We start from the raw sequence: 26617 nt of genomic DNA on the forward strand, positions 1-26617 counted from the left end.
ATCATTAGCCTCCATTGACCCTAACACACATAGTGCCCAGATTCTCATTCTTGACCGAAAGTTGAGCCATAGGGTTGAGCCGATCTTGAGATTTCAGGATCGTTTTTAAAATCTGATTTCCGATCATTTTCCATTCGATTTTTTTTAATAATTGAAGATCGGATTTAAAAAACGATTCTATTCACTACACAGCATGGAGTCTAACAATTGAACTCTTTAATTTTTAGACTCCACGCTGTGTAGAAATTTAAAAGAATCCTCTGGCATCACTTTCGTCTCCCCTCCCAGTACCTGCCCACACTCTCCTAAGCCACAAGCCCCGCCTTCTTCCTAGGTCTGTAACACTAACCTGGGAAGCAGGGGCAGTGAGGCAAGAAGAGGAGCAAGAACAGCAGGGACCGGACCAGCCATCTGTGCAGGTAAGTGTTGGCTACTAGAGATGTTAGCTAGCCTCCCATTAGAATGAATGGGTGCAGCCAGCGCGCAGGGGGCTAAACGGCCGGACGCTGGCACAGGCTGTGTGCCGGCTGCATCCATTCATTCCTATGGGACCTAGCTAGCATTGTTAGCTTTTCCCACAATGTGGGAAAAGTAGCAAAGCTTTGTGGGAACTAACCTCTGACCTCGATCCCGCCTAAAAAGATCGGGATCGGAATTTCTATCGTGATCGTGAAATTTACTCGATCGAAATCCGATCTTTTCAGATCGCTCAACCCTAGTGGCCAGTCTATGGGTCCTCTTTATTATGATCAATAAGACTTAAAGAAACACTTAGCGGCTGAAGTGAAACATAAACTCACATCATGGGGTAATTGTTTTTGTAATTGGACCCCTTATAGAATGTATGTACGGTATGGTAGCTCTCATAAGTATAGGGACTACCAGATGATGTCATCTGATCCAGATATCTGACTCTAATACATAACCCACACTCTTAGGCTGACCATACACATTATATAACACTTCAAGACAGCTATTCCTCTTGACCCTTCCATAATTCAGTTAAGTGTACGCATGTTTTCATCTCTCCTGGGTTCTCATGTGACGTCCCTTGGGCTCCTCTTCCGGCTTCCTCGGTGTTGCCACCAACCACGGAAGACTGTTGAGGTCTTCGGCATTCACGTGGGGTCTCCCATCTTTAAAGGTCACCTTTATGTTTGACCTTGATGGCTGACTGTGATACATGATAATGATACTGTGTATATGTAATTTTGATATCCAGACACCTGGTCTAATACGGATAATATGGATTCCATCTCCTATTCTACAGATTCCTGACTTGTTACATTTTCTCCATTCTCCAGGGCTCTGTATTTCTATCCTTTGTCCCTTTCCCCGTTGCTTTGAACAATACATGTGAATCCAGATCTCTCTTTTTCTTTTCCTCTTTCTGTTGTGTTTAAAACAAGCAGATAGCAGAGGATAATTATTAGGTTTTTGCCACGTTCTATCAGGCCAGTAATGACACGCTCACTGCCACGAAACCTCGGCATTGCAATAATGTGACGACGGCGTTGTGTAGCTATTGCTCTTTATTTTAATGAGCCGTTACTGTCACCCAAAAGAAAGACTCACAAATACAGGGCTGTAGTTAATTATATTCTATGGATCTCCGACATCTTTTCTAGAGATTTTTTATGTTAACCGGAGAAAAAGAATCAAGGCTGGACCTTTATTTTTACATCTCCTCCCCCAGCAAATGTTCTACAATGGCACCAACTAGTAGACAAAGGAAAGTTAGAATGGCTTTTTTGACACCATCTGTTTCATTACTCACAGATTCCGCATTCAAAGGTGGGGGTGTATTACTAGATGAGCAAATAGAAAGAATATCTATCTATCTATCTATCTATCTATCTATCTATCTATCTCCTATCTATCTATCTATCTATCTATCTATCTATCTCCTATCTATCTATCTATCTATCTATCTATCTATCTATCTATCTCCTATCTATCTATCTATCTATCTATCTATCTATCTATCTATCTATCTCTCATCTATCTATCTATCTATCTATCTATCTATCTATCTATCTCCTATCTATCTATCTATCTCTCATCTATCTATCTATCTATCTATCTATCTATCTATCTATCTCTCTCCTATCTATCTATCTATCTATCTATCTATCTATCTATCTATCTCCTATCTATCTATCTATCTATCTATCTATCTATCTCTCATCTATCTATCTATCTATCTATCTATCTATCTATCTCTCATCTATCTATCTATCTCTCATCTATCTATCTATCTATCTATCTATCTATCTATCTCTCATCTATCTATCTATCTATCTATCTATCTCTTATCTATCTATCTATCTATCTATCTCTCATCTATCTATCTATCTATCTATCTATCTATCTCCTATCTATCTATCTCTCATCTATCTATCTATCTATCTATCTATCTATCTATCTATCTATCTATCTCCTATCTATCTATCTATCTCCTATCTATCTATCTATCTATCTATCTATCTCTCATCTATCTATCTATCTATCTATCTATCTATCTCCTATCTATCTATCTATCTATCTATCTCCTATCTATCTATCTATCTATCTATCTATCTATCTATCTCCTATCTATCTATCTATCTATCTATCTATCTATCTCCTATCTATCTATCTATCTATCTATCTATCTATCTATCTATCTATCTCTCATCTATCTATCATCTATCTATCTATCTATCTATCTATCTATCTATCTCCTATCTATCTATCTATCTATCTATCTATCTATCTATCTATCTATCTCCTATCTATCTATCTATCTATCTATCTATCTATCATCTATCTATCTATCTATCTATCTATCTCCTATCTATCTATCTATCTATCTATCTATCTATCTATCTATCTTCTATCTATCTATCTATCTATCTATCTATCTATCTATCTATCATCTATCTATCTATCTATCTATCTATCTATCTATCTATCTCCTATCTATCTATCTCCTATCTATCTATCATCTATCTATCTATCTATCTATCTATCTATCTATCTATCTATCTATCTATCTATCTATCTCCTATCTATCTATCATCTATCTATCTATCTATCTATCTATCTATCTATCTATCTATCTCCTATCCATCTATCTATGGAGCCTAATAGAGCTGAGTATCACTCTTTACTGAACTCCCATTGGGCCACCAATTTTTATACTATGGAGTCTGAAATACTACTAAGTTAGAAACAGATCTGTTGCGCAAACCACACAAATATTTGCCCAACACTATTGATGGCTGATCAGCAGATCATCGCTGTCATACACCCACTGATCAACTTATTGCAGGGGCTGCCATGCACCAGAACCATCTACACAATGTACCGGACAGAAGCACGGCACTATACCCTGCGTAGTTGTGGTACCTTACATTACTCTTGCTGCAACAAACATGGAAGGTGTTAGGGGACATGCTGTGCTATAAAACAAGCTTGGCTTGGGTCCACTTCTAAGGGTGTTATCCCAGTACCCTTACAACTCCCATATGGGAATCTGGTCTTCAGTGTGGATAGTCCACCAGGCTGCTACATGGAAGAAGACAGGACAAACAGATAGCAGGAGGCACATGGCCACAGATAGTAGGAGGCACATGGCCACAGATAGCAGGAGGCACATGGCCACAGATAGTAGGCACATGGCCACAGATAGAAGGAGGTATGTGGCCACAGATAGTAGGAGGCACATGGCCACAGATAGTAAACACATGGTCACAGATAGTAGGCACATGGCCACAGATAGCAGGAGGCACATGGCCACAGATAGTAGGAGGCACGTGGCCACAGATAGCAGGAGGCACGTCGCCATAGATAGGAGGCACATGGTCACAGATAGAAGGAGGCACATGGCCACAGATAGTATGAGGCACGTGGCCACAGATAGCAAGAGGCACATGGCCACAGATAGTAGGAGGCACGGGGCCACAGATAGCAGGAGGCACGTGGCCACAGCTAGCAGGAGGCATGTGGCCATAGATAAGAGGCACATGGTCACAGATAGCAGGAGGCACATGGTCACAGATAGTAGGCACATGGCTATAAATAACAGGCATACATAAATATGCACGACAGGGCTAGAATAAAACAGGACACAAGACTGCTTGCATGGTACACAGCGCATATTGGTCAGCCCCTGTACTAAGGGCAGAGCAGGTATAAATAGGGAGTGACTAAACATAGATTGGCTGACAAACGGCCCAAAGGACCGCTTGTTAGACTTTTAGGTTGCAGGATGGAAGGGCGCACCCAATGGGCTGCACCAGGCACAGCAACAGAAGGACTCAACGTAGCATGAAGAGTCAGAAACTGAATAGTGTGGGGCAATCCGATGGATGAGTTATCTAGGAGAGCACGACAACGGGTGCAGCCCATTACAGAAGGCCAAGTCCACCAAAGCGAGAGTTACCCATTGCTCCTACTCACAGTAGATCTCTACTGGGGCTGGTCATAGAAGTGGTCACTGCTCAGCGGACCCCATTCATGATCCCTAAATGTTCTAATACAGAATAAAGAGAAGGCGCTTATTACAATAACATTGACCAGAACCCCCTTTCCCTTAAGCTCTGCAGGTGTTGACTTTTATTCTCCTTGTAAAACCTACATCACATCCCTGGAAATGGCACCGAGGCGTCCTCACGTCAGACCAGCGCTTAAATGGCTTTCAAGGTAACCGACATGATGAATACGATTTTTTTGGAGAGTATTATCATCCGTATATGTGATTTCCTACGGGTCACTCCGGCCATTTATAACATGCTAAGATGGAAGATGAAGTTTAAAGTTAAAGCCAGACAAAAATAGGAAAAAAGGATTGCACATCTTCCAAAATGTCGGCTTGGGAAATTGATGGCCAATACTTGTCTAATTTATTTTCATTATGTACTATTTGCTCATTCCCAGTGAGAACTTACACAGTTTAGATTGTCAAGTTCAACGCTAATGCTCTTTAAACCCTTCACCCATAAATTGTCCTGACAGGCATGGCGGGGTGTGTTCCTGCATATATTTGCATCATCACTCGGTAATATGCATAAAAGCAAGTCCACGCATTAGTTCACATCAATTTGGTTTTTCCAAGCCCTGCATTTTTATACATAGTTAACATGACGGACAAACTTTCTAGAATATATTATCATTTAAAGGGGGCCCTTCCTGACAAATAACCATTATTGAAAGTCGAAAGCAGCGTCTCTCGATGGAGTCGCTCGTCGCACTTAACCTCTTGCCTGCTCGAGAGGACGTGTTATTCTTCCGGTAGACGGTAAGAAAGAAGGGAGATATTGAGGTTTATAATAAAACTGGATCAATGTTTCTAATATAGAGATTCTATACATTGGGATGATTGGCTACACTCTTGTCTATGGAACTTACAATTAGGTCCAAAAGGGCTCCCAAACCCATAACAGACCCATGGGATTTTAATAGGAAACCTTGACCTTTGATCAAAGATAATCAATATTTTTTCTGGATAGGCAAATTAACTTTCAAGAGCAACAGGGGAGGGGCCTGATTTACCCTATTTGCATACAGATGGCTGTGATGCAGGGAGAGGATGTCAAAGTTAAAGGTTGGTGTTGGAAAGCATTTGTAGAGTAGATTACTTGGCACAAGTTATAATAAATATGACAGGCTGCGGCACCTACAACCCAGTCCTTCCCGCTCTCCGCCTTACTCTACCCAAGCAAGCTGCAGAACAGGGGATGGGTTGCGTCTTTGGCATGAAAGATGCAACATATTTTTGCACATCTGCACTCTAAGGGTAAGTTCCAAAAAGACGGATCCCATTGAAATCAATGGGAGCCGGTCGTTCCGGTGAATCCGCCTGAAGACACTCCCTCCTGACTAGGCTCATTTATTTGGGAGTGCGCGACTGTATGCCGGTGCACTGCACCGGCATCCAGTCGCAGCTACCCGTATTTTGATCCGGACCCTGAGGCGGAGGCCACCCCAAAGTTCTGGACCAAAAAACCCATGTGAACATACTCTTAAACTAACGATGATTAGAGATGAGCGAGTAGTATTCGATCGAGTAGGTATTCGATCAAATACTATGGTATTCGAAATACTCGTACTCTATCGAGTACCACTCGCTATTCGAATGGAAAAATTTGATGCAGAACCAGCGTTGATTGGCCGAATGCTATACAGTCGGCCAATCAATGCTGATTCTTCTCCTACCTTTAGAAGTCTTCTCCGTGCAGCATCCCCGCGGCGTCTTCCGGTTCTGAATTCACTCTGCTAGGCATCGGCATGGGCAGAGCCGACTGAGCATGCCCGCACTACAAGAAAATGGCCGCTTTGACTGTAAGCGGCCATTTTCTTGTAGTGCGGACATGCACAGTCGACTCTGCCCAGGCCCGATGCCTGGCAGAGTGAATTCAGAGCCGGAAGACGCCGCGGGGATGCTGCGCGGAGAAAACTTCTCGGAGAATCCAGCCCGACCCTCACTCGTGGACTTGGTAAGTTCAATTTGATCGAATGTTGCCTAGCCCTGAAACGAGCATTTTTCCCCCATAGACTATAATAGGATTCGATATTCGTTTCGAGTAGTCGAATATTGAGGGGGTACTCGAAACGAATATCAAATAGCGAATATTTAACTGTTTGCTCATCTCTAACAATGATGTGTCAATGAATTCCTTGTATTGTTCTCATTACGACTATTCACATGCTCGTTTTGCTGGTGGTTCATTTTGATGGACGATCAAAAATTCCTTTCCTATCTTTGTCCCTTTTTGAAGATCCCGCAGTAGACTCAATTCTATGAGGGATCCTCAAAAAATGGCTCCATATGTATGCAAAAATGGACAAATCGGTTCCATTTTCATGCCAATTTTTAGCCATTGTCGTCTGAACAAAGCCACAACCTATTGTACCAATTTCCCCACTGTGGGACTATTAAAGGATTATCTTATCTTACTGGGACTCCTGTATCATTGGAATCAACAGGTAGACGGAGGAAGGTGACAATGACTATGTGACAATGAGAAGCTGGACGGGCTTTACGTTGGGCGTTGGAATTTTTTCCCCATTATATTTGGAAATTCAGTTGTTGATTCCACCAATAGACTGTTAGGAGACATGATACAAGGTGACTCGGAATCTCATGTTTCAAGATAATTTTCTTTATTTTGGGGAAGAACATTAGGCACTTGAAAATAGTAAAGCTTCTTCCGTTCCCTAAAAGTCGAGCAGATATCCGGCAGCCATTCATCTTGTCTTATCATTTTAGTAACAATGCAAGATGGCTGACAAGTGGAGGCTGAAATCTCTTCTAACTCCCCTGTAATCTGCCGGAGTTGTCTTATTATGTAGTATCCTAGACACAGGCTGAGCGGCATCCTCCTGTAATCTTAGAAATAGTACATTATTCCATCGCGTGAAGCCGTATACCCAAGTTTACACTACAAAATAACAAGTTATTTGCCGGAACGTCCATCAAATGCTCCGGTTCCCTTTTTTTTTTCTTCCTGGTGGCAGAATCACTGACGGCGCTGAAACAAAATAAAGACATGACAGAAGAGAAATCAGAAAATGTAAAATATTCTTGTTACTCGAATACAGATGTCTCCTTTCACAGACAAACATAATCCTCCGCTTGTTGATTGTCACATGCCGTTTCGCTCTCCGCGCGACGATTCAATTACTTAAATGGATAGGGGCCTTGCCTCCATGCGGGATTATTCCTATTTATTATATACATATATATCAGTTCCGGCAAACCCGAACCGGTCCCGTGTGTAGCGCGATGTGACAGAATGGTTAGTCAACGGCTCCCCGCCCCCATCCTTTAACTGGAAGAGTCGCAACGCCTGTTCTTAGAGAACATTATGAATAGGGCTATTGTGCCACCAATGTGCGTTGGATATGGAGAAAAAAAAAACGGGCTACAACAAAGCAAGAACATTACAAAGTTTGATTGAATATGCCCAGGTGAGAGAAAGACACCGGCTGTGGCTCAGAGATACCGTCCTGTCTGTATATAAAATGCGCCTATTATGTAAGGCGAAAGCAGACGATGACAGAAGTCGTGATTTATTATAGGGCTTACCGTGTACTTTACTATAAGGCTCCATTTCTTTCATTTTGGCTCATTGAAAGAAAAAGAAAGAATATAAAATGAGAGCAGGAAGTAGAAAATCCGGATTATTTTCAATGTTTTTGTTACTTTTTTTGGAATGCGGCCATCTTGATAGAAACAAAGACAAAGGACCTCTTGTGATTCGTCTAAATCGGTTCTGGATGTCCCACTGACCCTATATGTCAACCCTACTAGGACATAATTGACAGCCACAGAACCTGGATAAAAAATATGCAAATCTATTCTCCAGGGTGTAATTAGGAGAACAGTGCACTCTGTATACCGCCCTCTAGAGGGCAGCATCCTTAACTCAGTTAAAAAGTCTAATCAAGATGCGGGTTTAGTTGGCCAAATTAGTATTTCTATTCCAAAAGGAACAGATTCCCAGCTATGGACAGCACTGTTTCGGCCTATTGGGCCTCCTCAGCATAGCGCAGGGATACTGATTTGACAGAGTGAGAGACTATAGACCAGGATCAGGGAATAATTGTAAAAATGCTCATTCATTATGATTAGATTCAACGGATAACAACCAGTCCATGGTCATGTGACAGTCTATGGTCATGTGATGGACAGTTCATTGTCATGGGATGGAAAGACAGGTGCACTAGCGCTGCTTTAACCATAGAGCCAATGGTGCACTTGCACTGGGCCCTATGATATTGGGGGCCACCTTGGGATAGCAGAACACCATTATTTAAGGAGAGTCGTGAATGGTAAGCTGTCTGTTCCCTGCTTTAGCACCCAACCACTGTCTCTGCTCCTGGTGCCTTGGAGAAGTAGGCGCAATGCAGTGACATTATTTTCATCGCGCTTGTTGCTCCTGGAAGACTCTAGGACCAGAGACAGGAGAGAAAGGGGAGGTGTTTTTTTTTTCTTTGATATATAGAGTGAGGGCACCTGAAGGGGAGCATGAAACGGTGGGGGCAACCTGGAGTGGGGGGAGGGATCATGAAACCGTGGGAGCAACCTAGGAGGAGAATATGCAACAGTGGGGGCACCCTTGGGGGTGAGTGGATGCAAATCTGTGGGGGCAACCTGGATGGGAGAAATGAAACTGCGGGAGCAACCTAGGGGGAGAATATGCAACAGTGGAGGCACTCTGGGGGGTGAGTGGATGCAAATCTGTGGGGGGCAACCTGGAGTGGGAGGAGGGATCATGAAACCATGGGAGCAACCTAGGGGGAGAATTTGCAACAGTGGAGGCACCCTGGGGGGTGAGTGGATGCAAATCTGTGGGGGGCAACCTGGATGGGAGAAATGAAACTGTAGGTGCAACCTGGAGGGGGACATGATAATGTGAGGGCAACTAGAGAGGAACACATAAATATGGAGGTGATTGGAGGGGGACACTATAATATGATGTCTGATGAGACCATGATGGTGGGGACAGGTTAAAGTGTAATGCATGGAGAGGCATTTGACTGCTTGAAGGGCCACTGAGGGGCAGTATATTGTATGGAGCTACCAAGGAGGCATTATAGTGTGTGAGGGCCACTAAGGGGCATTATACTATATGGGGAATTATAATTTATGCAGATAAAAAATTTCTAAGTGGTGGTGATGGGGGGCCCTTATGTAATCTTTGTACATAGCCCACCAATGTGCTAAAACGGCCCCCGAGGTGCGGAAATCATTACCAAGCAGATGTTTCCGGGAACCTGGGAAATTATTTGCAACTTTACAAATCCTCAGCTTCACTTTTTTTTATGAATTTTCTATTATTTTCTACTTTTTTTTTTTGTATGCCTCACAATGATGGCGGCATCTCCATTGACAACCTAAAATCTCATCTCTAATGGGGTAAATGTCATTGGAGTTTCCTTAAACTTGGAACTTCCTCAAACCCGTTAAAATGTATCACATGAGACATTCCCTTTGGAAACAATGTGAAGATTATTAGGTAAGTCAAGCAGCTTATTACGAGACGTATTTATGTAGATACCATCTGCGGAGGGTTGTTAGTACGGAGGAACTTACCTTCATGTCGGATTTGGTTCTCACACATCGTGTCCATATTCTAGAACAACTGTCAAATTATCTCACAAACTTTACTTTTCAGGGCTAGACTTCTGCTTCACTTGTGTTTATTATCAAGATATTTTTGTGCCTCTCGGTGCAGCGTATCATGGAAAGGAAAGGAGACAATGACAAGTGGGAAAAATACTTGATAAGTCAAATTCGTGTTCAAATCGTAGAGATTTTTTTTTTACATTGTTAAATATTGCTCAGCTAACTCAGGGCACTGTACACATTGATGTCACAGGTCTGGCTTAGCTACATCGCCAGACCACTGAGGATCCCCAAGTGACAGCTGCTTTTTTTTGCTAGGCATAATGACAAAAATATAAGCGCTAAAGAAAAGTTCAGACTCTTTCTTATTTCTCCAAAAACTTTATTAAAAAAAATAGATATTAAAGACTTTATCCAGATTGCAAATAGTATCAGCCATGCAAAATCCTCGCCATTGCCTTGTGCACCCTTTGCATGGCTTTGTTTTACTTGCAGCTCCTTGTATCCCTGTTATTGACATGAAGTGAATTTGTGGACAGACTACATTTCCCAGGATTCATCCGCCGGCTCTCACTCTCTGTGTTGGGGTAGGGAGGTTGCAAATGCAACATCACAGCATCATGTGACCTCGGAGGTGGGAGTGGTTTATTACCTGCAGGGAGAGCGGAGAAGTGAGGGGTACACACAGAGAGTGAGAGTAGACAGATGAATCCTGGGAAATGTAGTTTGTGCACAGATTCACAGTATATAAATAACAGTGATACATGGAGCAGAAAGTAAAATAAAGCCAAGCAAAGGGTGCAAAAGGGAACAGTGAGGATCAGTGGCATAACTAGAAATGGCAGGGCTCCCAGGAAAACTTTTGACATGGGCCCCCCGACCGCTGTTCCCTCCCTCTGATCTCCTACCCCCAACCAACTGAATGCCCCCCATTCGTGCACACAGTATGATGTCCCATTGTGGACCACCCATGAACAATTTCTTTCCAGGCCCCAGATTATAATAATCAGAGACCCAGGGGAGAATACAAATATAACAAAACACTGTTATTTACCTCTGCTGGGCTATGGTGCACTCCCGGCTGATGTCGGCCATCGTGAATAATGGAAGAGACATCACTTGAGTCGGGGCTTGCGTGGCCACACATAAAGACACAAGCCCTGGCCCATGTGACGTCTGGGACACCCCACAAGTACGCCCAAAGTATTCTGGAACCAGGAGAGGTAAGTAACAGTATCTTAACCTTACCCCTAATGTCCCGGGCCTTGTGACAGCCGCTACCACTTCTATCATGGTAGTTACACCCCGATGAGGATTTAGCAATGCAGAGGATGTATTTCCACTCCTCTCCACCGGGATCTTCACCTCCCCATACATAACATGGGCCCAGCAACCTTCAAATATCAATATTGTGTTAGCATTCAATTTTTTCAATCACGCTTCTCATTTCATATAACCAAGATTGTTTTTGTGTTCCAGTTCCTTTTTAGCTGTACATTAGCAGTACCCAAGTTGTGATTTACTGCTTTTCATACCATCAAACCACCTACATAGAGCAGGAGTTACAGATATTTTCACCGAGTACCTGGATCACCTCTGTCAGGCCCCCAACCTTTAAAATTTAGTTTCCATTTCCTACAGGCCATAAAACAAACGTCTCCCGTATGTATTTCCATAAACCTTCCATATATCGCAGAGATTACCCCATTCCTATCTCTTCAATGTTGCAGTATCTTAATTAACTTCCCATCTTAGCGATTGTTGGAATGTGCCTAAACTTTCTAACAACTTTTGATTTTCTGCCAATTCTGCACTGAAATCCACTTTCTGTCTGATTGCTTGTTGCCAACAGAAATCTGTACATTATATCTCACTGGAGTATGGGTGTACGTGCTCTTGTATAATACAGGGACGTGACAAAGCCATTGAAAATTCATTAAAAGAATCAAAGTCAAGGGTATCAGAATTTTCATGAAAACTTGAAATATCTATAGGATATTGTTGGACGGTCTGTTCTCTAGGTATATAAGCCTTCATACACGGCATCCTACATTTATCCCCTACACACAGTCCACCCTGCATCTCACATCCCCCCCCCTCCCGTACCTTAGACGACACATCTCTGCATCTCTTCCTGGACTGCACTGGATACAAATACACGCCTACCTACCCTGTTTCCCCGAAAATAAGACAGTGTCTTGTATTAAATTCTCTTCCGAAATATATGACCTGTCTTATTTTCAGGGGATGTCTTATGCAACGGCTAGAGCGGGAGACAATCAGCAGTCATGCCGGCGCTTCCTTAATGGACCGCCAGCATGACTGCCGATTGTAGGTGGTCCAGAAGGTGAAGGGGGGGGGGGGGTCTTATTTTCAGGGAAACCGGGTAGTCACGTGACTGTCTTATCTCACACAGGTCCTTCTGAGTACAGTAGTACAAGCTTTCCCCCGATCACATCCCAGTTACAACTTTTTATCTGTTATAAGAGTGGGTGGTGATCGGGGGAAAGTTTAATAAACAAAACACTTCAGGGACATGTGGTAAGCCGTGCGGGACCACAGCACAGGAGCTTAAAATTGGGAATGTCCCGCGGACTACGGGACGGTTGGGAGCTGTGGGAAAGACACAGGGATAAAGCAATCTATGAGCACAGTCAGGAAAGCTGCTTGTTGTTTGTGATCCATATCCTCGTTGTAACCAATCAAGCAGCCAAAAGTACATAGAAGACTTATGTGAGATTTGCAGAATGTTCACTCCTTTGCACAAAGTAAGCAATTTGCAGACATGTGGGAAGGCTGTGAGGAGAATCAGTCCCTCCCTCCTGCAGAACCCCCCCCCCCCCCTCTAATCACTGTGAACCCATCTTACATCTATGGAGACAGAACTTCCCTAGTAACAGGGAGTGAACTGCAAACTAGGTAGAATGGAGACATCTAATGGCAGCAACATTGTCTGAAAACGTAGTCACCGTGTATCAGTCTGTGCTAATAAGTGTCAAGTTAAACATTGCAAAATCTGTATTTCGATTGGCCTAAATAAGGTGTTTATACTATCAGGTTTAGTTGGGGTTGTTTTTAATGGTCTCTTAAAGGTCATATTTTAAGTTCCGCCCCATAGAATTGTGGATACTGTGACATGAGTTCATACTGTGAAGCTATGAGGTGCCAGGACTCTTTCCGATCGAGGAGTCCGGCAACATTTTTCATCATTCCTTTAAATACAGTCCCAATACGGTGTCAGCCGTAAATGAATTACAGGAGATTAGCATTATGAATGTATGTTAGCAGTATAAGACAGAGGGATGGAACTGTATTTCTGTCAGCTTTAATTGACTTTCCCTTCGCTACTTTTACTATTATAGAACAAAGAATATTGCTGTCACCGAAATAAATAAATATAAGCCGGCCATCTATCAAGCGCTATTGCTTTGTTAGCACGATACATTTATCTAATACTATACAGATATTAAATTTGTCAGCTAAATATCAGATGAGAAATTGGAAACATTATTGATGTGTAAAGACATGATTTGTTTACTTTGCTATCCCTTCAGTATGGGAATGGATGCCAAGTCCTTGTTTGTTTTCCAATTACTAAAATTTGCTTCGTTGGCATGTCATTGATAGGTGAGTGTCCTAATAAAGAATCTATGGTGGGGGAAGAAGTGGGTGTGGATATTAGGTTACATATATGTATGCTTTGTGTCATCAGAATTGCTGTTTCAGCTGAACAACAGGATACATGCCTTGACATGGAATGACTCCAAACATGCATTGACATGGAATGACTCCACACATGGAATGACTCCACACATGCATTGACATGGAATGACTCCACACATGGAATGACTCCACACATGCATTGACATGGAATGACTCCACACATGGAATGACTCCACACATGCATTGACATGGAATGACTCCACACATGGAATGACTCCACACATGGAATGACTCCACACATGGAATGACTCCACACATGCATTGACATGGAATGACTCCACACATGCATTGACATGGAATGACTCCACACATGGAATGACTCCACACATGCATTGACATGGAATGACTCCACACATGGAATGACTCCAAACATGCAATGATTCCACACATGCATTGACATGGAATGACTCCACACATGGAATGACTCCACTCATGCATTGACATGGAATGACTCCACACATGGAATGACTCCACACATGCATTGACATGGAATGACTCCACACATGGAATGACTCCAAACATGCAATGATTCCACACATGCATTGACATGGAATGACTCCACACATGGAATGACTCCACACATGCATTGGCATGGAATGACTCCACACATGGAATGACTCAACACATGCATTGACATGGAATGACTCCACACATGGAATGACTCCACTCATGCATTGACATGGAATGACTCCACACATGGAATGACTCCACACATGCATTGACATTGAATGACTCCACACATACATTGACATGGAATGACTCCACACATGGAATGACTCCACACATGCATTGACATGGAATGACTCCACACATGCATTGACATGGAATGACTCCACACATGGAATGACTCCACACATGCATTGACATTGAATGACTCCACACATACATTGACATGGAATGACTCCACACATGGAATGACTCCACACATGCATTGACATGGAATGACTCCACACATGCATTGACATGGAATGACTACACACAAGGAATGACTCCACACAAGGAATGACTCCACACATGAAATGACTCCACACATGTATTGACATGGAATGACTCCACACATGGAATGACTCCACACATGCATTGACATGGAATGACTCCACACATGGAATGACTCCACACATGCATTGACATGGAATGACTCCACACATGGAATGACTCCACACATGCATTGACATGGAATGACTCCACACATGCATTGACATGGAATGACTCCACACATGGAATGACTCCACACATGCATTGACATGGAATGACTCCACACATGGAATGACTCCACACATGGAATGACTCCACACATGAAATGACTCCACACATGCATTGACATGGAATGACTCCACACATGGAATGACTCCACACATGGAATGACTCCACACATGCATTGACATGGAATGACTCCACACATGGAATGACTCCACACATGCATTGACATTGAATGACTCCACACATACATTGATATGGAATGACTCCACACATGGAATGACTCCACACATGCATTGACATGGAATGACTACACACAAGGAATGACTCCACACAAGGAATGACTCCACACATGGAATGACTCCACACATGGAATGACTCCACACATGTATTGACATGGAATGACTCCACACATGGAATGACTCCACACATGTATTGACATGGAATGACTCCACACATGGAATGACTCCACACATGTATTGACATGGAATGACTCCACACATGTATTGACATGGAATGACTCCACACATGGAATGACTCTACACATGCATTGACATGGAATGACTCCATACATGCATTGACGTTGCATTGAATCCACAATACTACATCTGTCCACTCATTGGAACCCTTGATCTTATTTCTGCTTTCACTAGATTATGGGTTGACTATTTTGTATGTTCATCACTATAAACATGTGTATGGTAAGACACTGCTCCTTTCCCAATTCTTTTCATTGGCTTCCCTCGAGATCCCTAATTTTAACTAGGGTTGAGCCGATCTTGATGTTTCAGGATCGTTTTTAAAATTCGATTTTCGATCATTTTCCAGTCGATCCCGATCGTGAAATTTACTTGATTGTCGATCGGGATCCGATCTTTCCCGATCTCGATTGCTCAACCCTAAATGCAATAAGTCATAGGTGGGGTTGAGCCGATCTTGAGATTTCAGGATAGTGTTTAAAATCCGATTTTCGATCATTTTCCAGCCGATCCCGATTGTGAAATTTGTTTGATCAACTAACAGGATCCGATCTTTCCCATTCCTGAATGATCAACCCTAATTTTAACCTCTACAGATCCCCTTACCATCCTTTTTGCTGTTAGTGGTCACAACCCCACTAATAATTCAATAAGTACAAGATTTACCCAGAAGTTTTGCTTTACACTGAACTTGTTCAGTCCAAGCCAGAAGTACTATTATTATATTCTGGGGTCTGGAGGAGATGTCAAAAAATGGTAAACATCTCATCTCACCAATGCTCATGCTTCAGGGCACCACCATAGAGTCCAGTCCTCTTCTTGGGGTCTTCTGGACTCTTCCAGTCTCCTGAGGCCTGTGATTGCCCCACAGCAGTCATATGAGTTGCGTCACTTGTGTCAAACCGACAAGACGTCAACACACCCAATGTGGCTGCTGAGGCCAAATCAGGGGCCTTAGCCATGACACCAGGCTACTGATCTCATCCAGCAGGCAAGAAGAAGCCAATAAAGAAAACCAGACACCATGGCAGAGCTCCACACCTTCCATCGTCCTCGATTGTACTCTGGAGTGTGGGGACAGGTCAGAAGATAGGTTATCAATTTAATATCCTGAAAAAAAATCAATTCAATCTCTTGGTAGACACAACCATAACTGTGTATCATGCTATTTTGGTACTATAATTGCATGGGCGCATGATTCTCTATGAAGTGAATTCTTCCCATGCAATATATTGAATGCGAATAACACTCAAGGTCCATTAAGAGAACACAAACCATAGAAAACGCACCAACAATAAAAATAGAAATCCCGTATCATCCACAGATAATTCCCCGCTTCCGTATTATGATTCAAAAATATAATAGAAAAATAATAATAATAGAAAAATTCTCATTGTGTTCCTGGAGCCCAGCGATGTCACTCTCCTCCTCCAGTCTACATACCTATCATTCTTGGTACACTAAGTGAATATAAGATATCGCTCTATGACTACTTTGTTCACCAAGCAAGCTGATGAAATATTCCAGTGGTTAGACAGAGCAAAAAGATATTTTATCTCTACTCACTGTCTAAACCAAACCCCATTAAATGGAACAATTGCATGCTCACCCAATCACTGGCCCATGTAAGGATATACATATCAATATTTGGTATGACTTTGGCCCTTTGGGGGAGGAGTCCTGGAAGTGATGATCCGGCCCCCGCAGAGCCTTGATCTCATCATCCAGTCTGTCTGGGGTTACATGAAAAGATGTAGGATTGGAGAAAGTCTACCTATACAGAAGATCTGTGCTTATAGAACTAAGCCAAGACGGCGGTGGGAACAACCTCCCTGCCCAGTTCCTTCAAAAACTGTCTACAAGTGGAATTAATACTGTATTGAAGTCAGAGGACAGACACCCCCAAATTCTGATTTTGACTTCTTTTTTGTTCATTCCCTTCAAACAGTTTTTGTCAATTTTCTGAAAGTAATCTTACTTTGCAGCATTTTTTCCATCCATACCTAAATTTTCTCACTCATACATTTTGTAGATGAGTAATAACTAGGGTAAAGCGCTTGGGAAAAGGTCAGATCCAAGCAAATTTCACGATCGCGATCAGGATCGGCTAGAAAATGATCTGAAATCAGATTTTGAAATCTCAAGATCGGCTCAACCCTAAAAGTGACTTTTCCCATAGAGAAGCATTGACTAGGGTTGAGTGATCGGGATCGGAAAACATTGGATCCCAATTGGCGATCGAGAAAATTTCACGATCGGGATGGGCTGGAAAATGATCGGAAATCGGATTTTGAAATCGATCCTGAAATCTCAAGATCGGCTCAACCCCAGTCCACAGCTTTCCATGGGTAAGTGGATTGGGCTTACGTTTTTCGGGTCCCCAAGTGGACCCAAAGATTGCTCTGAAGCCGGTTGTTACCTGTAACTCATAAAATGTTACAATCCTTTAAAAACAGAACGAGAAAAAAATCTAGTTAAAAAAATAAAAGAAAGAAAACGTAACTAGAGATGAGCGAACATTAAAATGTTTGAGGTTTGATATTCGTTTCGAGTAGCCCCTCAATATTCAACAGCTCGAATCGAATATCGAACCCTATTATAGTCTATAGGGGGAAAATGCTCGTTTCAGGGGTAGGCAACGTTCAATCAAATTATACTTACCAAGTTCACGAGTGAGGGTCGGGCTGGATCCTCCGAGAAGTCTTCTCCTTGCAGCTTCCCCGTGGCGTCTTCCGTATCTTCATTCACTCTGCCAGGCATCGGACCTGGGCAGAGCCGACTGCGCATGCTCGCACTACAAGCGGACTTGCGCAGTCGGCTCCCCAGGCCCGATGCCTGGCAGAGTGAATGAAGAGCCAGAAGACGCCGCGGGGAAGCTGCACGGAGAAGACTTCTAAAGGTAGGAGAAGAACCAGCGTTGATTGGCCGACTGTATAGCATTTGGCCAATCAATGCTGGTTCTGCATCGAACTTTTACATTCGAACAGCGAGTGGTACCGTAGTATTCGTTCGAATACCTACTCGATCGAGTACTACTCGCTCATCTCTAAATGTAACATGTAACATTTATAATAATATTTAAGACTTGATAAATGATAACAAAAAATAAAAAATAAAAAATTCCAAAAAATTCCAAAACATTATTTGAGCTTAAAAAACCAAACCGGCTGGGTCCTGAAAAGCTTATAGGTAACTCTGCTTGGTAATTTATGTATACACTTGTTTATTGCAGCGACATGCTAACAAATTTCGGCAGCAAAGTGAAATGCAGACGAGGAACTACCATGTAAAACAATAAACCAGCAAACGCCGTTGTTTATAAAGTGCTCAACCACTGGATGATTTTTACGGCTTGGAGAGCAAAGTAGTCGAAGGTACCGGCATTGACTGGAAGCACAAAGCAGTCTACCAAGAAGGATAAGTATACTTGAAACGCTATTATGGACAGACTGAAGAACACTTAATGATGGCCCCCAAAAAACGGAGATGACAGCTTGTGTCTAAAACAGTCCAGACAGTAACTCTAGTCTTCGACTCGACACACAAAAGACGATCTCGGTGCTTTTATCATCACGGACACTGCCATTGCCGCCAAGGATTCAGACTTTAATAGGTCGGCGAGATAGTTTAGAGGAATCTAAGACAAGCACGGCAAGAGTTAAGCACACCGAGCGAGTGTAAAGGTATGGGAGGGAGAAGAGGAGGGAAAGCATCGGAGAGATGGACGAGTGCTACACAAAAGGAAATGCAATTTATTTACGAACAATAACTGAGTAGCAGAACAGCTCTGAACAAGATAAGGAGCCAAAGCTAAAAAAGCCATTGTGTATCCAGAGATAACAAACTATTTACTTGGTCCAGCAGGGGAATGTTTAGTGTGGCTTAGAAGAACACTCATTCTGTAATATTCTCAAGCCGATAAAGCCTGGAGAGCCCCAAAAACTTTTATTATTCTGATTATTATTGCAACAACTATTTGTATTATTATTGTTATTCAGAACATTGCGAGTCACAGTTGGGCGCCGGGCTCTGCGGCAGCAATGTACAGATAGTACGGCGGTAATCACCGGCTTCTTACAAGAAGCACACCACAGCTCTGACCTGCTGATTCCTTCGCCAGGAATCCGGGCCGTCGTCATTTCAATATCTTGCATCTTTCTTTAAATACAGAGAATTTTCTTCCACCCCCTTCCAGGCATAATGGGTCAGAAACAATTACCTGCGGGCCGTTTTGCAAGTACACGGATAGGACACCTTTGTTGGAACGCTGCGGTCGTAGGACCAACAAGCAAGTCGCTTTTTAGAAGCCAACGCAGTGGATTCTACGAATCAAGCAGGCTTTAATAATGAGAAGGCACATATGAGACAAAACAGAGATGTGGGAAGCGTCTGATGGTGTGCAGTGAAAATTGGAAAACAATTTGTGGTGTGATAGGAAAAAAGTAACTTTCAGATACTTTATATAAACACAGACTGGGGGGTCATTTGAAAAAAAAATGTTATCGTTACAAGTTTGTGGAAGTATGAGTCACTAGAAAACTTATAGAAGGAAACAGCATATATTTTTTAGACTAGGCATTGGTAGCCATTTTTTTCAATCATTGGCTAAGGGAAATGTTGTAATTAGGGTCGAGCGATCGTGATCGGGAAAGATCGGATCCCGATCGGGGATCGAGCAAATTTCACAATCACGATCAGGATTGGCTGGAAAATATCAGAAATCGGATTTTGAAATCTCAACCCTACTGTCTATATAATATACAATTGGGGTTGAGCGATTGGGATCGGAAAAGATCGGATTTCAATCGGCGATCGAGTAAATTTCACGATCGGGATCAGATGGAAAATGATCGGAAATTGAATTTTAAAATCGATCCTGAAATCTCAAGATTGGCTCAACCCTAGTTTTAATGCAAGTCGATATTATAGGTCTTGACCAGAGCTCGGCAAACCCCTTTGTCACAAGGCAGATTCAACGTGAATATCCGTGATTGTTTTTTTAACGAAACTGAACAAACTGAAATGGCCACTGTGACAATAGGTATAATAGGTGAGGCCCAGGGGAGGTGAAAAAAAAATTGTGTTCCCTAATCTCTTTTGGCCTCATCGTGTGTCCACTGTTCCCCTGGTGATGTCACATGTCTAGGGTCACCACTGAGGCCTGTGATTGGGCCACGCCGGTTACATGGATACGCCAAGCCTCATGACATCATGACCCTTGGCATACCCATGTCACAGGCTAAGGCCTAATCACAGGACTCAAAAATAATCCAAGTGCCTAACATCATTGAGGAGACTAAGAAAGCACCAGATGCCACAAGAGCCTCCAACTTGCACCTGAAGAGAACCCAGAGTATAATAATGTCACTTCTAGTTTGTGCCAAACTTGTTAAACCTGAAACTAATCAGGGACCCAACCTATCCGAACCAGAAAAAAAATCCCCACTGTGGACACCCATGAACAATGATTAGACTCTGGGTCTGAAAAATAATCGGAGATCCAGGAGGGATGCAAACATAAAAAACACTATCACGTAACTATCCTTGCACTCCCCACAGGAGGCAAGATCAGTTTGATTCTTTGCTTAGTATTTTCATTGCACTGTGTGATCACTGCTCTATCTCTGTAACTGAATCTCCACCACACCCTTCTCCCGCACCTTGCTTCCTCTGTTCATCAAATGGTTAATTCTAGTCTGGCCTGGGTGACTGACAGCCTATCTTCCAATCAAGCCTAGGGCGGGTCTTGGGCTTCCAATATACTGGAGATCAGCCCTCATAGAAGTGCTGGCTATTGTGACTTTGTTCCTGCTAAGCTCCGCTTCTGCTACTAGTGTATTTCTCTGACTTACCCTTTGACTAGTCTCTTGGATTTTGATTCTGTACTGCGTTGCTCGACTGTTACCGGACCCGTGGCTAGCTGACCTCCCTTTGTTGTTGTTTGTCTTGTCTTCGTTCTGTTTTGTCACTTATATAGGAAGGGCCCATCGACCGGTTGCCGCCTATTGCTTAGGAAAGGACCGGCAAGCGGGAAGGGACAGTGGTGGGAATTCAACTTAGGGCTTACTGTCTATTGTGCCCTCCCCCCCAGGGTTCTCCAGCAGCTACTAGGGAATTGCTCCTATGCAATTCCCTAGTAGCTCCTTGCAATTGCTCCTTGCAATTCCCTTGCAGGTACACAGATCAAATGGAGAGCCAAACTAGGAAAAGCAAACTAAATTAGTCGCCACTGGTGTGAGGAGGCTGCGGTCTTATATAGGCTGACTCAGCTACTAAATGTACCAAGCCAGGAATCCCCTGATGCTGCAAAATCCTCCCAGATTGGTATGGTAATATTAAGGGTGCAGCAGCTTGATAGAGAATCCTGACAAATACATGTATTCTTTTATTGACAGTAAATAAGCCCCATTCTGTTGACAGAATTTACAGCATACCTTGCATTCTCTCCTTTTCCTTAATAGGATAGAGATGAGGACACATTACAAATGAAATACATCCTGCTAGACATTGCCAAGACTTGCCTTTTTTTTTTAGAAACTTTTTTAAAATTGCTCAAACTCCCCGGAATCATGGCTTGTTTCATATATTCGGCGGGTTGACTGATTTTTCTGTTGTGAGTAAAGAGGCATTTGGCCTTGTGGTGAGGGAATCTGAGCTGTAATCACAAGGTCCTCCTTGATTCCCGCCTAAGGCAATAAAAAATACTAAAGCCTATATGTACAAGAGAGAGATCCTGCCCTTAATTACTTCTGCTGTGAGCAAGAATCAAACAGCGTGACCTTGTGTTCTCCATAGCTATGAAATAATGCACTCTACACAGTCAAAATCCCAAACTATTTTAACCTGCGCTGCACCTGCCCAGCTAATATATTCAGGAGTTGGAAGTCAGAGAATCTAACGCGGCTTTTGTACGGATGCATACAATTATGACGCTGCGTTATAGACAGAAGTGATCGGGATAATGTGCAGGGCAGGGGGTTGATATTATTTTTGCAATGTATAGCGGTGGCAGTGAAACCATTTAAACTTAGAGATAATTGATCTGCTGTGTGAAGCGTTAGATTCAATACGTATTTTCCAAAAAATTCCAAGATTTTTGAGGTTGGCCATCCATGGATTGTTATTATACTCTGGGATGTCTGGCTCAGGGGAGGTGTGGAAAAAAAACATGTCTTATATTAAATTCTCTTCTGAAATATATGACCTGTGTTAATTTCGGGGGATGTCTTATGCAGCGGCTGGAACGGGGGGGCAATCGGCAGTCATGTCGGCGCTTCCTTAGCGCCAGTTGTAGGTGGTCCAGGAGGTGAAGGGGGAGGAGGTAGGCTACTTACCTTCCCCATCTTCATAGCAGCACTGTGCTGTTGTTGGTCACGTTGGAAGTGGTGGACAGGGCTTAGCGGAGATTAGTAAGGCTTCTGGCGGTTGTGATGGAGAGCCTCATTTAGTGGGCATTGCAGCCGGCTGAACATTGTGCTCCGTGTGCGCAAGAAAGCCGGCTGCTGCCTCTACTGTGATACCACTGTTCCAGCTGCTGCGGGATGAGCTGGGAGAGCGGACTCCCCGCAGCAGCATACGATGCTTTCCCAGCTCATCTTACAGCAGCAGGAACAGTGGTATCACAGCAGAGGCAGCAGCCGGCTTTCCTGTGCACACGGAACATTACGCACAGTGTTCAGCTGTCTGCAGTGTTTTTTGGGGGATGCCTTATTTTTTTTTTTTTTGGGGGGGGGGCTGCCTTATATTAGGCAATTTAACAAAACTTTCCTGATGTCTTACTTTCGGGGAATGTCTTATTTTGGGGGAAACACGGTATGACATCACAAAGTGATACGCTGCTATCCTATGTTTCTGTGTGGCCAGGCAATGCAGGCATCCATTGCAACCTTTGAATAGACAAGAATAATTGGAGTCCTTTAATTTTTATTATAGTTTTTCTTTTTAATTTATATCAATATTGCAAAGTGGGGAGAACAAATTTTGCAATATAGTTTATTAAACAAAGTGCCTATTGCTTCACTTATCTGCCACTCATCAGATATATAAAATAGAAGTCTATGGAGTGGGGATGGAGAAAAAGAGAAGAGATCCCCAAAGCAGAGCAACATATACACTGTAGAGAGACTGTTTTCTTCTACAACACAGCTGGGTTATCATAAATTACTATTCAGTATCTCTGTCTCTCTCCTTCTCCCCCTCACCTCTCCATAGACTTCAATGTCAACTGACGATGATTGAAATTGCCCAGATAAGAAGAGAAGACAGGAGTCATAGAGCCACGGACGTTTTTTTTTAGGGAAATATATTGTAACGTTTGTTTCCTTCACCTGTGCTATAGATTTATAATAAAAATGAATAAAACTAGGCTTATGCTTTAAGATGAGGTTGGGCCCATTGGTGGTGCCCCCTATTGGGGACAGATCCTATTGAGAGTGATAATCTGCATAGAACGCTACAGGAAATAAAACTATAGGGAAGGTTTTAAATAAAAAATAAATATTTTTTAAATTATTTTTTATTTTTATATACATCACCATGTGCCTAAGATATTTTCCTTTTTTTCCTAGATAAGCTTTGTAAAATGTGGTGCTATATACTGTATATTATTGGAGTATAGTATGCTATATACTGTATATTATTGGTGTATAGTATGCTATATACTGTATATTATTGGAGAATAGTATGCTATATACTGTATATTATTGGAGTATGGTATGCTATATACTGTATATTATTGGAGTGTAGTATGCTATATACTGTATATTATTGGAGTATAGTATGCTATATACTGTATATTATTGGAGAATAGTATGCTATATACTGTATATTATTGGAGTATGGTATGCTATATACTGTATATTATTGGAGTATGGTATGCTATATACTGTATATTATTGGTGTATATTATGCTATATACTGTATATTATTGGAGTATGGTATGCTATATACTGTATATTATTGGAGTATGGTATGCTATATACTGTATATTATTGGAGTATAGTATGCTATATACTGTATATTATTGGAGTATGGTATGCTATATACTGTATATTATTGGAGTATAGTATGCTATATACTGTATATTATTGGAGTATGGTATGCTATATACTGTATATTATTGGTGTATATTATGCTATATACTGTATATTATTGGAGTATGGTATGCTATTTACTGTATATTATTGGAGTATAGTATGCTATATACTGTATATTATTGGAGTATAGTATGCTATATACTGTATATTATTGGATTATGGTATGCTATATACTGTATATTATTGGAGTATAGTATGCTATATACTGTATATTATTGGAGTATAGTATGCTATATACTGTATATTATTGGAGTATGGTATGCTATATACTGTATATTATTGGAGTATAGTATGCTATATACTGTATATTATTGGTGTATATTATGCTATATACTGTATATTATTGGAGTATGGTATGCTATATACTGTATATTATTAGAGTATGGTATGCTATATACTGTATATTATTGGAGTATGGTATGCTATATACTGTATATTATTGGAGTATGGTATGCTATATACTGTATATTATTGGAGTATAGTATGCTATATACTGTATATTATTGGAGTATGGTATGCTATATACTGTATATTATTGGAGTATGGTATGCTATATACTGTATATTATTGGAGTATAGTATGCTATATACTGTATATTATTGCAGTATGGTATGCTATATACTGTATATTATTGGAGTATAGTATGCTATATACTGTATATTATTGGAGTATAGTATGCTATATACTGTATATTATTGCAGTATGGTATGCTATATACTGTATATTATTGGAGTATAGTATGCTATATACTGTATATTATTGGAGTATGGTATGCTATATACTGTATATTATTGGAGTATAGTATGCTATATACTGTATATTATTGGTGTATAGTATGCTATATACTGTATATTATTGGAGTATAGTATGCTATATACTGTATATTATTGGAGTATGGTATGCTATATACTGTATATTATTGGTGTATAGTATGCTATATACTGTATATTATTGGAGTATGGTATGCTATATACTGTATATTATTGGAGTATAGTATGCTATATACTGTATATTATTGGAGTATGGTATGCTATATACTGTATATTATTGGAGTATAGTATGCTATATACTGTATATTATTGGAGTATAGCATGCTATATACTGTATATTATTGGAGTGTAGTATGCTATATACTGTATATTATTGGAGTATGGTATGCTATATACTGTATATTATTGGAGTATGGTATGCTATATACTGTATATTATTGGAGTATGGTATGCTATATACTGTATATTATTGGAGTATGGTATGCTATATACTGTATATTATTGGAGTGTAGTATGCTATATACTGTATATTATTGGAGTATGGTATGCTATATACTGTATATTATTGGAGTATGGTATGCTATATACTGTATATTATTGGAGTATGGCATGCTATATACTGTATATTATTGGACTATGGTATGCTATATACTGTATATTATTGGTGTATAGTATGCTATATACTGTATATTATTGGAGTATGGTATGCTATATACTGTATATTATTGGAGTATGGTATGCTATATACTGTATATTATTGGAGTATGGTATGCTATATACTGTATATTATTGGTGTATAGTATGCTATATACTGTATATTATTGGAGTATGGTATGCAATATACTGTATATTATTGGAGTATGGTATGCTATATACTGTATATTATTGGTGTATAGTATGCTATATACTGTATATTATTGGAGTATGGTATGCTATATACTGTATATTATTGGAGTATAGTATGCTATATACTGTATATTATTGGAGTATGGTATGCTATATACTGTATATTATTGGAGTATAGTATGCTATATACTGTATATTATTGGAGTATGGTATGCTATATACTGTATATTATTGGAGTATGGCATGCTATATACTGTATATTATTGGACTATGGTATGCTATATACTGTATATTATTGGAGTATGGTATGCTATATACTGTATATTATTGGAGTATGGTATGCTATATACTGTATATTATTGGAGTATGGTATGCTATATACTGTATATTATT

The sequence above is a fragment of the Leptodactylus fuscus genome, chromosome 5 (genome assembly GCF_031893055.1).
Source record: "Leptodactylus fuscus isolate aLepFus1 chromosome 5, aLepFus1.hap2, whole genome shotgun sequence".
NCBI lineage: Eukaryota > Metazoa > Chordata > Amphibia > Anura > Leptodactylidae > Leptodactylus > Leptodactylus fuscus.